At 36.6% G+C, this 12,559-nt stretch overlaps 1 protein-coding gene across 1 annotated transcript in view; it reads left to right on the forward strand.

Moving 5' to 3' along the window:
• The first annotated feature begins 377 nt into the window (after nucleotides 1-377).
• Nucleotides 378-12,559, forward strand: part of KLHL4 (kelch like family member 4) — an 80,590-nt gene continuing 68,408 nt past the window's right edge. Inside the window, exon 1 of the mRNA XM_054075726.1 lies at nucleotides 378-488. The gene's annotated coding sequence lies outside the window, so the exon portion shown is untranslated. The remainder of the gene's footprint in view (nucleotides 489-12,559) is intronic.

Genomic DNA, 12,559 nt, shown 5'->3' on the forward strand with positions numbered 1-12,559 from the left:
GTCAGCCTCCACAGACCAGCCAGGTAACAATTGCTAGAGTGATTTCTGAAATAATTGTATTTAGAGACTGGCAGTTTCCTGCAATCCTAAGTAACACACAGCAGTAGTAGGCAGGCACGACACAAACTTGAAGCTACATGTTGTTCAGAAAGCAGAAAGTAGTGACCTCAGGAAATGATCCTTGGCAAAGGCGTTGTTTAATGTAGATGCTGAAGGAAGTTCAACGGAAAACATTTATCAGAAATTTCCGTCCAGAGAGGAGATATGCTGTTTTAGGGAAAAATGCAAATATTACTCAGCAGACCAAGGGCAAAGGAAATAGGAAATGGGCAAGAGAGTTCTCTGAAATAATCTGTCACTGAAATGTGAGAAAACATTCTCGTGCGTTGGCAATTCTTTTATTTCAAAGCCACCCACATCTCAAGATCCTTTTGCAGCATTGTGCCATTATCTGCGAGTTGGCTACTTCCAGTTCAAACTTCTTAAAGGTAGGATAAAAAGCTTAATTCGGTTCCTATCTTGGCGTATCATTTGCATGTTTATTATTTGAGCCTTTGGAGTAACTCATAGGAAAACTGCGAGCTTATCACGGAAACAATACATCTTAGAAACATTGCAACCATTGACTTTGAGGCTTTTTACAGCCTGCAGAGAAACATCAGTGACTGAGTGAAAATCTTTTAGGAGTCTCTCTAGACAAAAGAGCAGAGGACACCTCTGCAAAGGGTGTCACCTCTGCATCTGCCAGTGTTCAGACAAGGGGTGGAGCGGTCCCTTTGGTAGCTGATCCAGAGGGGAGGAAACATACTCCTCGTATGCAACACTAAACTTGTATGTGAGTAGAGAAAAAGACTGTGCTTCAAACTCTGCATTTCTAACCTCAAAATACTTGACTATGCAGGCACTAAATATCGAGAATGCCTTAATTAGAGGTCATAAAGCTGCTAGTGTGAATAAAGACAAAACATATTCTTATTGACACTGAACTATCAATTTTTTCATCATAATATTATCAGTCAAATGAACAGAACGGTCAGTCCCTATGCAGGGCAATATACCAACAACCCTTCCTTCAGCCGTATCTTTTATTCCCCACTTCGATTAAAAGAAATGAAATTATTTCTCAAAGGTAAAAATATCAGAATTCATAGCTGCTGCAATTAGAGTTGTGTTATCTTTTGGTCTCCGTTATCCTTGAGTTCTTATTCAACAAATTAATACTGGAATTGTAGTAATGCTCTCAGTTTGACAGATGCTTTCCAGGTTTATCTGAAAACACAGTGGGAAAGACAGGGGAGTTCATTTTATGGAATATTCACACTGTTTAATTCCAGATACCAATAATATAAAACCAAAGTCTCTAGATGCCTCAGTGGAAAAGAGAGGCTCCTCCAGAGGGTGATTTAGGGCAACTAAATTAGGCGTGTTGTTCTGAATTGCAGTCAAAAGGCTCATAAAGCTGGGCAAATGAATATGTCCTACAACGTCTGGTATCAAGAGTATCTAAAAAAAATTGCAAGGCAGGAAGAAGCAATACATTAGGAAAATAATCAGCATGATTGCAATCTTGCACTCAACTGGGTGCTTGTCTTTGTATACCTGCTCTACTGTCTCCATTGTTCACTGGTCATATCTTTTCGCTCACACTACTGTCTGGTTTAAACTACAGTACCGTGTGTTCCTCACCGTTTCCTTAATTTATAACATAGATAAATAAATGACTTCATCAAGAAGGATTCAACTAGATAGCGTACTCACATGCCTAAATGCTTACAACATTTCTGAAGTAGGCTTTAATTTATTGTACATGAACACAGGAAGCAGATCTTTATAAAGCAACTCCTTAGCAAGGAAAAAACAGTTTGAAAGTATCTCATTCATAAAGTGCGATAGCATCAAGAATGCTAAAGTGACCACAACTGATGCAGATAAATGTGACAGTAAAATACCGAGAATGCAATAGAATCAAAGAGCAGGACACAAATACAGAGAAAATTGAGCTTACTTTTGTTGAAGGAGAAAAAGACAAAGAAATTACACAAATTAGTTGGGAGATACGATCACATCAGAAAGCATTAAAGATGCTCTCAGTAGCTTTGTTCTTACTTCTGTAACTCCTCATGCTTTACTTTGCAATACTACCAGGGCTGTGACGAGTTCCTTGAGCTGTACAGTCGCAGCTCTGGGTTCACACTCAGTGCTCCAGGACGCACATCCTGGAGGCATCTCAAAAGCAGATTTGAGAGCTCTGAAGCTCTAAATATGCCCATTGTGCACACTGTTGGACTGACCGGAGTATTACAGTACTGCCTTATTTTCCATCTATTCCTGTGAAAGGAAACTTGAGTGCACGTTAGAGCAGGGCACTGCACGGTTTCTTCTCATGCAGAAGCAGGAAACAGCAAAGCACACCTAGAGAAGAGCATGGGGAATGCCTCAAGAACTGCTGCAAAGCATTGACTCTGTATATCATATATCATAGTTCTACCTCATCAAGGAATGAAAAGGATGCTTTAGTAATCTTTATACTGCAATTTTAGGTTTTTTTAATAGGTAAATCAAGTGACTTGGCAGGGAGGAAGGAGCTAAAAAGGAAGAAGCTGTATACACGAAGAAAACTTAGTTACTTCCAAGTTTAATGATATTTATATGTGATTAGACAGTTCTATCTTTTTTTAAAGACTGATATCTTAAATCTATGTCGGTAGTGATGACAGCTAACTATAACAATTCATATGTCTAAATAAAGTGAGAGATCAAGTTCAGATACATTTCTATAGGTGAGTTCATTTGAAACAAAAAACCATCACCTTGCAGGTGTCAATAAATGCAACATAAATCTTGCCTAATTGTCTTCTGCAGCAGAGCTGGCCTGCATTGGATCAGTTTTGGAGAATGAGTTTGGGAATATCAAAGGGAGGATGAAGCTTGTAATCCGCCTACTCTTCCTATAAATACTGCATTAATGACTGTAAAGTTTAGGTTCAACCATAAGAACCACCAGATCGGATGTTTATTTTCAAACTGTTTGTTATTTCTACTATTAATTGTTGGCAGATATATTGTACCACCTACTGAAAACCAGCCATTATATTTTTTGCTTTTTAGTCCTTTTTTTAGTTCCTACTCTGAGGCAGGAAAACCAAGATCTGAGTAACTACATGTTTAACTCTTGAGAAATCAATCATTTTCCATTTGGAAACCACCTGTTAGCACAATTATAGCCATAAAAAGCAAGGTTCCTTAACACTCTCTCTGTTCTGATGAGGCATAGTTGATTTAAACCTGCGTGGGGTCAAACATACTCTCTGTAAATAGCAAAGGTCAAAATAAGCAGTGATGACAGGTTGTGTGAAATGGAATGCACAGAGATCCATTATAGAGAATAAGAAACAAGTTACTCTTGGGGCACAAAATCCATGAGTAATCTCTGTATAAAATGCACATACGTGATATATTATAGCTATTATAAAATTCTCAGTTTAAGTTTTTTTTTACAATATGGTGCTATCCTACTGGTATTAAATAAACAACCTTAGAAGAGATCATCCTGTATTTGTCTTGTAATGATATATAAAAAATACTCTTAGAAGTATTAGGTGGCACTAAATTATGGTATCCTACTGCTTCATGTAGGACTGAACTGTGCAACACTTATTTTGCGCTATTTAGCAGTACGTACTTTGCCACAGAATATACAGGGAAAAAAGTAATCCTTAGGGTAACCATGCGTTCATCAACCATATTCAAAAGTTTATTACAATGAATCTTCAAAACAACCAGAAAATGAACAGGATTGTCTACTTCTGTTTCTCTTAGGAAAATATGAAGTCTTTAAAGAAAACCTTATTCACTACACCTTGGATAATTATCTTGTCAAATAATACGACAGTGTCAGTTTTGTTTCATTAGCTAGCTGAAGATACTATAAATTGCATGGAAAATCTCCAAGGAATAATAATATCTAGTAACATCATCCCTTGGAGGAGTTTTGGTTTTTCCCTCTCTCTCTCTCTCCCCGTTACATATTCAGGGTAGAGAATTTTTAGACAGAATCTCCCCCATATTTAGCCCACAGACTGAAGTGTAAATACCCAGAAGGGGAAATCAGCTCCATCAAAGACTGTATGTCATATTACATTTACAACCAGATCCAAGCGTATGATGATTGGTATAACACAACCTAGATCAGGCTCACTGAACAAAGTCAATGGGATGGAAGAACTGGCGTCCCTCTCACTTTCTTTAGCAAAGAATACATATGTGCATCTGCTATAGCAGCAGATAGTCTGGCCGACACTGTCATTTCCCCAGTATGCAAATTCAACATAGCACCTTCTCTCAAACACTCTGGAGTGCATACTACAAATAGCTCTGTTCTATAAATAACCTGCAAAAATATGCAGCAAAAGAAATTCATTATCTTAAGGCAGCAGTCTGCTCAGTTTTAATAAAACTCTAGGAACTCTTAAATATACAACTGACTCTCTGAACTGAGCAGTGGGCAAAGTTTACTCTGTAACTCAATTTAAGGATGGCCAGTGCTGGATCGGTACAAATAAAATAAGCAGATAAAGCATGATTAAAGAGTACAGATTTTAAGGATCTTTGTAAACGTTACTGTTAAACAATAACAACAATAGTCATAAATGAGTGGAATTAAAAGCCACTGAGAAAGGGACAAACCCCATTAAATGCTGCATTCTGCAGGTGTGGTTTCTAAAGGCAACACTGGATTGTCTCAGTATATTTCATAGATTACGTGTGTAACAATGTAGAGTCACAGAATAATTCAGGCTAGAAGCATTCTCTGGAAGTTTTAGTCCATCTAACTCAACTTCCCTGTCAGAGCACGGTCAGCTATGAAATAATTTTATTCAAATTTCATTCTAGCTATAAGATACAGAAAGATGTATGAAAGTAACAGCAAAAAAAGATGATTATGCAATAGATACCTATCAGCTTGCCAGTTAGAAACTTTAATAATCATTGGCACACATTTACCAAAATTAGGGACGAGTATGTTTTCTTTAGAGAGGTTGAAGTGAATTTGTTTTTTTCTGTTTTATAAGCATAAGAATTGTAAAAGAGAACCAATAATCCATCTGGTCTGCAGTCTTGCAGAGGAGAGGAATGTGGCAGCCCATGGTTCAGACTGAGGCATGGAGCCTCACATGCCTTTATGACTCACCTCAGCCACACGTCACAGTCTGATTTATTTCTACAACATTGTAGAAAATAGCCAGACAGGATCATGTTCTAGATGTGAGCCGAAAAGATTGATCGAAGGTTCCACTAGAGTGAAATGTTCTCCCTGTTCTTTGAACTAGCTCAGGTCACATGTTTGGGAGCGCAAAACAGCTCATGACTGCTACAGGCAACCTATGAGAGAACAACAGGATTTGGTGTGGCTTTACTGTCCGATATGGTTAGATACAAAGGAATGTCAACTCCTCCCACCGCCGGAATAATCCAAAGAGAAAAGCAAACTGCAATGCAAAAAAAAATTATAATTTTTAGTTAAAGATATTCAAGTATCTTAAGTTTATAAATTTTTTTTTCTTTTTCTTTTAAGAAAAATCAGATAGTACAAAACTTGTATGTTATCATCCAATTTTCTCTTTCAGTTCCAAATTGGTCTTTTTTCCCCTTTGCCTGCTGGTCATGCTGTCAACATTTCTCTGGCTCATTTTGATGTATCAGCATCCTCAGAATTACAAAATAAATGTACTGTATCAAAAAGCCTGAGACATGGAAAACTGTATAGCAGCTTGTATTCCACTATGTGGAAAGGGAAAAGAACATGTGACAACACTATCAACTTGTGAGAGCTGATAAAACATACATTAAGTCCCTAGAGATACCAGGAGCATATTGACGCTACTCATGTAATGCAGCAGGCAAATTGTATGGTATCATTCATAAAACAGGGAGCTGGTGATAGTCAAAGATAATGGTTTAAAGCGTGTAAGATAACTCGCAGCAGATAAACAATCTATGATGGGTAAGAAATTTTGTACTTGTGAGGCTATCATTCAAGCAATTTGAAATAAGATTAGATACTGTTTTGATCTCCGTTCTTGCTTTTGGAAGGCATAAAGAAAAAGTATCTTTCAAAAGAATAAGAAATTTGTTCATGTGCTACTTTTAGATGTTGACTTAATCCCCATCTGTAAGTCACCAAAGCACTTTTTCATTTTATGTACATAACTCTTCAGTGCCACTTCAGGTTCAACATATTTGAATGTTTTGTGAGGTAAAAATCATGATGATACATCTATTTGTTTCCTTTCCCCTAACTATTGAGGTAAACTAGGTCCTTTTCCTCAGCATTCCACTAACCGTTTTCCATTCAGACTTTACAAAAATCCTTCCCACCCCAGTGGCTCAAAACCTCATCATTCCAGAGCGCTCAGGACATCGCTTCCCTCACCACGCCTGGCTGTTCCACTGCAGCAGCTTCCAATTCACTGTCTTTCTCCGCTCACCTGGCGCATTCTCTGTATCCGTCTTGCAGAATCTCTCCTTCCTAGCCACCCTTCAACAGGAAAGAGCAGCTTGCAGAATGCTAGAGGAGGAGAAGAGAGCTGGGGCAGAAAGCTAACATTTTTTTGCATGCTTCACAGTTGTACAAACTCGTGATGATGGTAAACCATTTAGCACAACTGAAGCAAACGGAGACAATGAGCGTCTAAGAGACAATGTTAAGAAGAAGTACTGTAAAGTTAAGCAGAGGTAGAAAATGCATAAGAGGCAATTCTACATAAGCCTAGAAAATGTCCAGAGTTTTTTTTTTTAACCATGATTTTCAGTACTTTCCCAGAAATTCTGTTCTTTGCTGACAGCAATATTTTCACAGTTTGGAGCACAGCATATATTATTTTTTTTTTTTTACTCAGTCATTCTGAGTTGTTATTATTATGAGTTATTCTAAGTTTGTCATGTTTGGTTGTATATTAATCTTGTATGGATTACGGTCTTTCACTAAAAGTTAAGTAAGAATTTGAACGTATCACTTATTTCCTAAGTACAGATCCATAACGAAACCTTAGTTAAGGAAAGAAAAATCTGCATGGTTTTAAAGAACAGCAGATCAAAGCTGCTTGTGAAAAGGCATTGGGTCTTAGTAAATGAACTGGGATTGCTTTCAAAAGGGCAGTCTTAATCCTTTCATATAAAATTCATGTATGGAAGTAAACTCGGGTCGTGCTTCAAATAAGTTATTTGGCAATTAACTTATAAAGACTAACTTGAGTATTTGCCTAAAACTACTAAGCACGTGACCATAAAAAGCTTAAAACTGATTTTCTTTAAATCCTAATGAATGATGGAGTATTATTTGAGATAGTATAAAAAAAAGGGACATTAAAAAGAATACAGTATTGCTGACACAATTTGATGACAGATTCTTTTTCATATTCTGACTCTAAATAATTAATTTTTGAACTCTGACTTTACTGCATTCTAAAAGCTGTACAGGAATTGAGATCTCTAATTATGCAGAGTGCAACAGCTCAGTTATTTGATCACAAATATTTTCAAGACTTACACACAAAGTCATTATGGTAGAACTGGAAAACACAGAAAATAAAACTACCATTTATGTGCATTTCCATTCCTTGTAGCATAAAATCTCCAGCAAGAAATGAGATCAAATATATAAGATGTGCCATGATGCAACACTAAATAGCAAGTTACCAACAATTACCTTGACTCTTGGATACTTATTCTCATCTTTTCAGCCATTAAGAGCTCTTTAGCAAGAATAGGGTCCAGTATAGTATAAATTACTGGGCCTCTAGTACTAATGCCATTCTTACAAGCTGTATTTTGGTAAATACTGTCTCCCTTTCAGTGAGTACGTACTGTAAACAACTAAAAATTAAGCCTAAGGTAGAGAAAGAAACAAGTTTCTACTCTATCCATGAATTAAAAGATTTCACTACTACATGACTTTCTGCTCACACTTTCACTTTTGTCCTACTAGAAGCAATTTATAAATGACAATTTGCAGTTTAAAAGCATGGTGTTCCTTCACTTTTTTTCATACTGCAAGTATATACTGAATTTAATGGAACTTCTACAGCCTGCAATTATTTCATGCTCAAGATTCTTTATCTATAGATTCTTCCTGCTGTGAATTTGGCTGGTATCATTAGTCAGGTAATTACTTTGATGAAGTTTTTCTGCCTTGTCTCAGAATTTTGAAAATTTGCCTCAGTAAGTTCTTGTGAAAGGTAAAGCGCACGGTCCTTTCACTGCCTTAGGTATTTGGCTTTATGCTTCCAAAGTCAGAGAAAAGTGATTGTAACTAAAAAGGGATAAAAAGGTAGCTGTGTTTTCTTATTCACCAAAAGATGGAAGTAGAAAGAATCTATTTTATATGAAATTTGCTTCCTCATTATAATTAAGAGTATGGTAACATCTTCATGAAGAAGGGAGATGGTTAAGTCCTGTATTCCTTAATTGGATACTGAAAATTATTTTGCTGGTATCTGTTGCTGAATTGCTGGAAGAGAATTAGCTTCCAAGAGGAATAAAACAGTTGGCGGTCTTATTTGCAATTCTAAATAATAAAAATTCTAAATAATAAAATTTAGAATTTGCAATTCTAAATAATAAAAAGTCAGTCATTTAAATTCTCCCTCCACGTAAACTTGCCAGTGATGCTTCTTTTAAATATATTTTTTGAAGCAGTATTTCCTAGATAAGAAATAATTACACATCTTTCATCCATTCGGTTCATCTGCTCCTCTAGTTAATTTCTCCTTCAGGATTTTAATTGACTGTCAGCACTCGTCATGCTGTGGGAAGCATTAAGTCACAATGGATTTATAAATATTATGACTATATTTTAAGAGGGACCAATAGGTTTCTTCTTATTATTGTGTTGTAACAGCAAAAGAGCAAGCTTATGATTAAATGGATTTGTTCAGTTTAGAAAACTCATTGTTTGGAAACAACCTATTTTAATGTCTTTGTGAACCATAACGCAGACCCAGGAAATGGCAGCATGCTTATGAAACCATTACTGCGTGTCCCATGGTTCCCCTCATCTCGTCGGTGCCCTGCTCTGAGGGTTCATTATCATCACACAGAATTAATGGGCTCTGTTCTGCTCAACGCACAACACAATATGCTGAACACAAAGCTCTGTGAACAGCTCACGGCTGAGCTAATAAATCCAGCCTTTCAGCTGTTCTAGTGTTTACGGTGTAAACAACCCAACTGTCCCCTTGTCCTTGCTTTGATAAAGGATGTTAAGCATCAATACAACCCCTAAACCTCATCCCTTTCCCTGGAGATGTTTTTCCTTAAAACGTGCTCCTGCTTTTCTGTAAGCTGTCAGGGTTTCTATACCTCCTCCCGCCCTATTTGTAAAAGCCAAACTGAAGTCTCTGTCTCGTGCTTCAGTAGACCTTTGTCTTTTTTCATGTCACTGTTGCACAAGGTTACTCTCTCTAGGAGTCACAACAGCTTTCTGACAGCTTGTTTTGAAGAATTCTCTACTTCCTCCAATTTTTAGTCAACACCTTGGTAGATTTATCCCTTAACTGATTATGTCACTATGCAATATAGACACTTCAAACAAACAAACAAAAAATCATTAGAAAGACTTAGTTTCCACTAAATCTAATACAGTTAATATTAGAACCACATAGAAGGCAAGTACAACGCAGACAGCAACTACTCTATAACTTGTTATCCATCTAGCATTGTACAGCTTTGAAATTGGAATGATTCACATAAAACATGTAAGATAGATTGTCATTTCTTTCTTGTCAGAGGTATATAGTTATTGTAACATAACTGTAGTAGTAGTTAAGGGAAAAAAAAATTCAAAAAGCAATATATACCTATTTTATTTATATGAAGCCACTTCTAGAAACCAAGGCAAGCTTTTGTATTTGTTCCAAAGGCAATTGTATTAGTTAAACAAACATTAACAGCTAGGTTGTAATATTTTTATTTTTTTTAAAGACCTCTGAGTTGATCTCACAGTGTTCCCTATTCAGAGAATCACATAATCCTCAAGAAACTATTTATAAACAAGGGCACAGTTATTAAGACGAAGCACTTGCAGGTTGTTCTATTGAAATGCACAGTATAGATTAAATCTTTTTTTTTATAAACTATCACTGGAATGAAACCAAGAGTACTGTCTGCCTCCTTGTTGCAAATACTAACAAATAGGTGCAGAGACAGTTGGGTTTTGTTTCTTTCCATTTTATTTCTGTTTTATCCCTCTGAAAACAGAATGTCCACCTCTGGTCTTTTGCTTTGGAACTTACTGGCTAGTATCACACTTTCTCCTTAACGCTAATGACTCTGTGAAACATGTCAGTACTATAAATACTGCAAAATGACCTTTATGAGAACCAACTGAAACTCCGGGATTATTCAGTCATTATGACTCCTGAAGGAATTCTATCCACTATTACTGTCAGCTTCAACTACAGAGGACATCCAGCTCCCATGCTAGAAAGTGGGCAGAGCTAGAACTGGAGCTTCAGGAACTTCCAGTTCAAGATATCCTTACACACAAAGGTCTTAATCGACAGATAAAGACCCAAACAAAGATGGTTTCAGGATTTCTAGGATTATTAGTCCTATTACCAGAATTAGCAATGCTTACTCCTGGTTTTCTTTGCACTCTCAGGACTGAAGGATTGCTAGTAATGGCAAAATTAACTTTATTCAGTCAGGAAAATCACCAAAATAATCCCAGAAAATAACCTGTCCAAGGACAGCAAATCTGCTGTTTTCTGCTGAAGACTAACAAAGCGATTTTGGAACACTTTGGTCTGGAAACAGGCATGGCAGCGGACCCATCAAAATCTCCTCTCACCATTATTATTAATGGCTGGACTCGATGATCCAGTGGGTCCCTTCCAACCTAGTGATTCTGTGATTCTATGATTATGAGTTTGATGGGCTAAATGAGTGTCAGACCATAAACCTACTAGACAAATGCCTACAGAAAGTCCCAGTGACTAAATAAAACCTCTCAGAGAGCAAAGGAACAGCTGCCTGGACTGAGGTTTGTTATCTACCAATCTTGGTATGGTAAATTAAAACAAAATAGATGTCGGTGTACAGTGAATGAGGAAGGGTGTGACAAGCAAGACTGAATGAGTCCTGTGAGTACAGGACTGCTAAAAGCCTGAAAGTAAGAATGAGATTGGAACCTTTAAGCATTTCTTGAATGAGGACCATATGAAAATTGGAAAATACAAGCCTTGTAAACCACCCGCTACAAACCCAGTTTGCTTTGGAAGGATCTATTAATGATGACGGTGACTAGGATTATCATCCTGAAATCAGCCGACTTCGGATCTCTCTGCACCACAGAACAGATTAATAGTTTGCAGCAGCAAAGCTATTTCTAAACCTTTTCCCTAATTTACATAAAGCAATTAATATTCTGAAAGAACGTTGTCTGGTATATTAGTGGAAATATAATTAGCAAAATCAACACAGCATTTACATTGATAAACAACAAAATGTGCTGAAGACAACGCTTTTGGAATAAATTGGTATTTGTTTTTTATGGATGGCATGAGTTGGCCTGAAAGCTTGATTATAATTCAGGATTTTAATTACAGCCATAGCAAGGAGTGTCTGCAAATTCCAACAATAGCTGCCGAGTTTTTTAGACTTAATCACTCTTTCCCTCACCATAGGGAGTATATTTTAAAGGTATTTATTGTTTAAACAGCAACTCATCCTATAGTGCAGGAAATCCCTCAGGAAGATCAACAAAATCTTTGCCATAAGGGGCTTGACCAAGGCTGAATAGCAGATAAACTACAGACGATGCTCAGAAACAAAACAATTTAGTATAAAACCCCTACATTTAACATACAAAACTCTGATGGTAAAAATACTGTCTCTAAGATTTTATCTGCTTTAAGCCCTATGGAGGATTAATCGCTTTCAACTCCTGAAAAGCTAAAAAAGCCTCTCTCATTGTCTTAGGCAAATGCACAGCATATTTTAGTCATGTACATATTTTCACATCCTTTAAATGTCTTTCTTTTGTCGGCATTCACAATGATAAGAATTTTCAATACTGTTTGTTCTATATTAAAAGCTGCTGAAGTTTAATATTCTCCTCTAAAAGTACATCCATAATTAATTTTCTAGCAGTTGATACATTTTACCAGTGCTTACAGCATTTATCCTTGGACTCAGCTGAAAGTAATAGAAAAAAAGAATTTTTGCATTAGTACTCCAAGCTATTTTGTTTGCCATCCTTCTATTTTGCATGCCTTTGTTGGCTTGAACAATGTCAATGTAACTAGAAAACAAATAACAAAGAATATTGCTGAAGTCAAGGAGAGAAGGATTTAAAGAAATAAAGAAACTTCTGATATTTCCTTTGCTTTGCTAACTTAAATGTGACACATTTCTTACTTTAGCACCTATTATCCAGCTTGTGCATAGATCTTCAGGCTTGATCTAATTTTCTTTTTGCCAGAATGAACATTTATAAAATGTACATGGCTTGCACCCAGGGATTTCAGAACTGCGTGTTCTTTTTTATTTTTTATACGAG

The sequence above is a fragment of the Cuculus canorus genome, chromosome 10 (assembly GCF_017976375.1).
Source record: "Cuculus canorus isolate bCucCan1 chromosome 10, bCucCan1.pri, whole genome shotgun sequence".
Classification (NCBI taxonomy): Eukaryota; Metazoa; Chordata; class Aves; order Cuculiformes; family Cuculidae; genus Cuculus; species Cuculus canorus.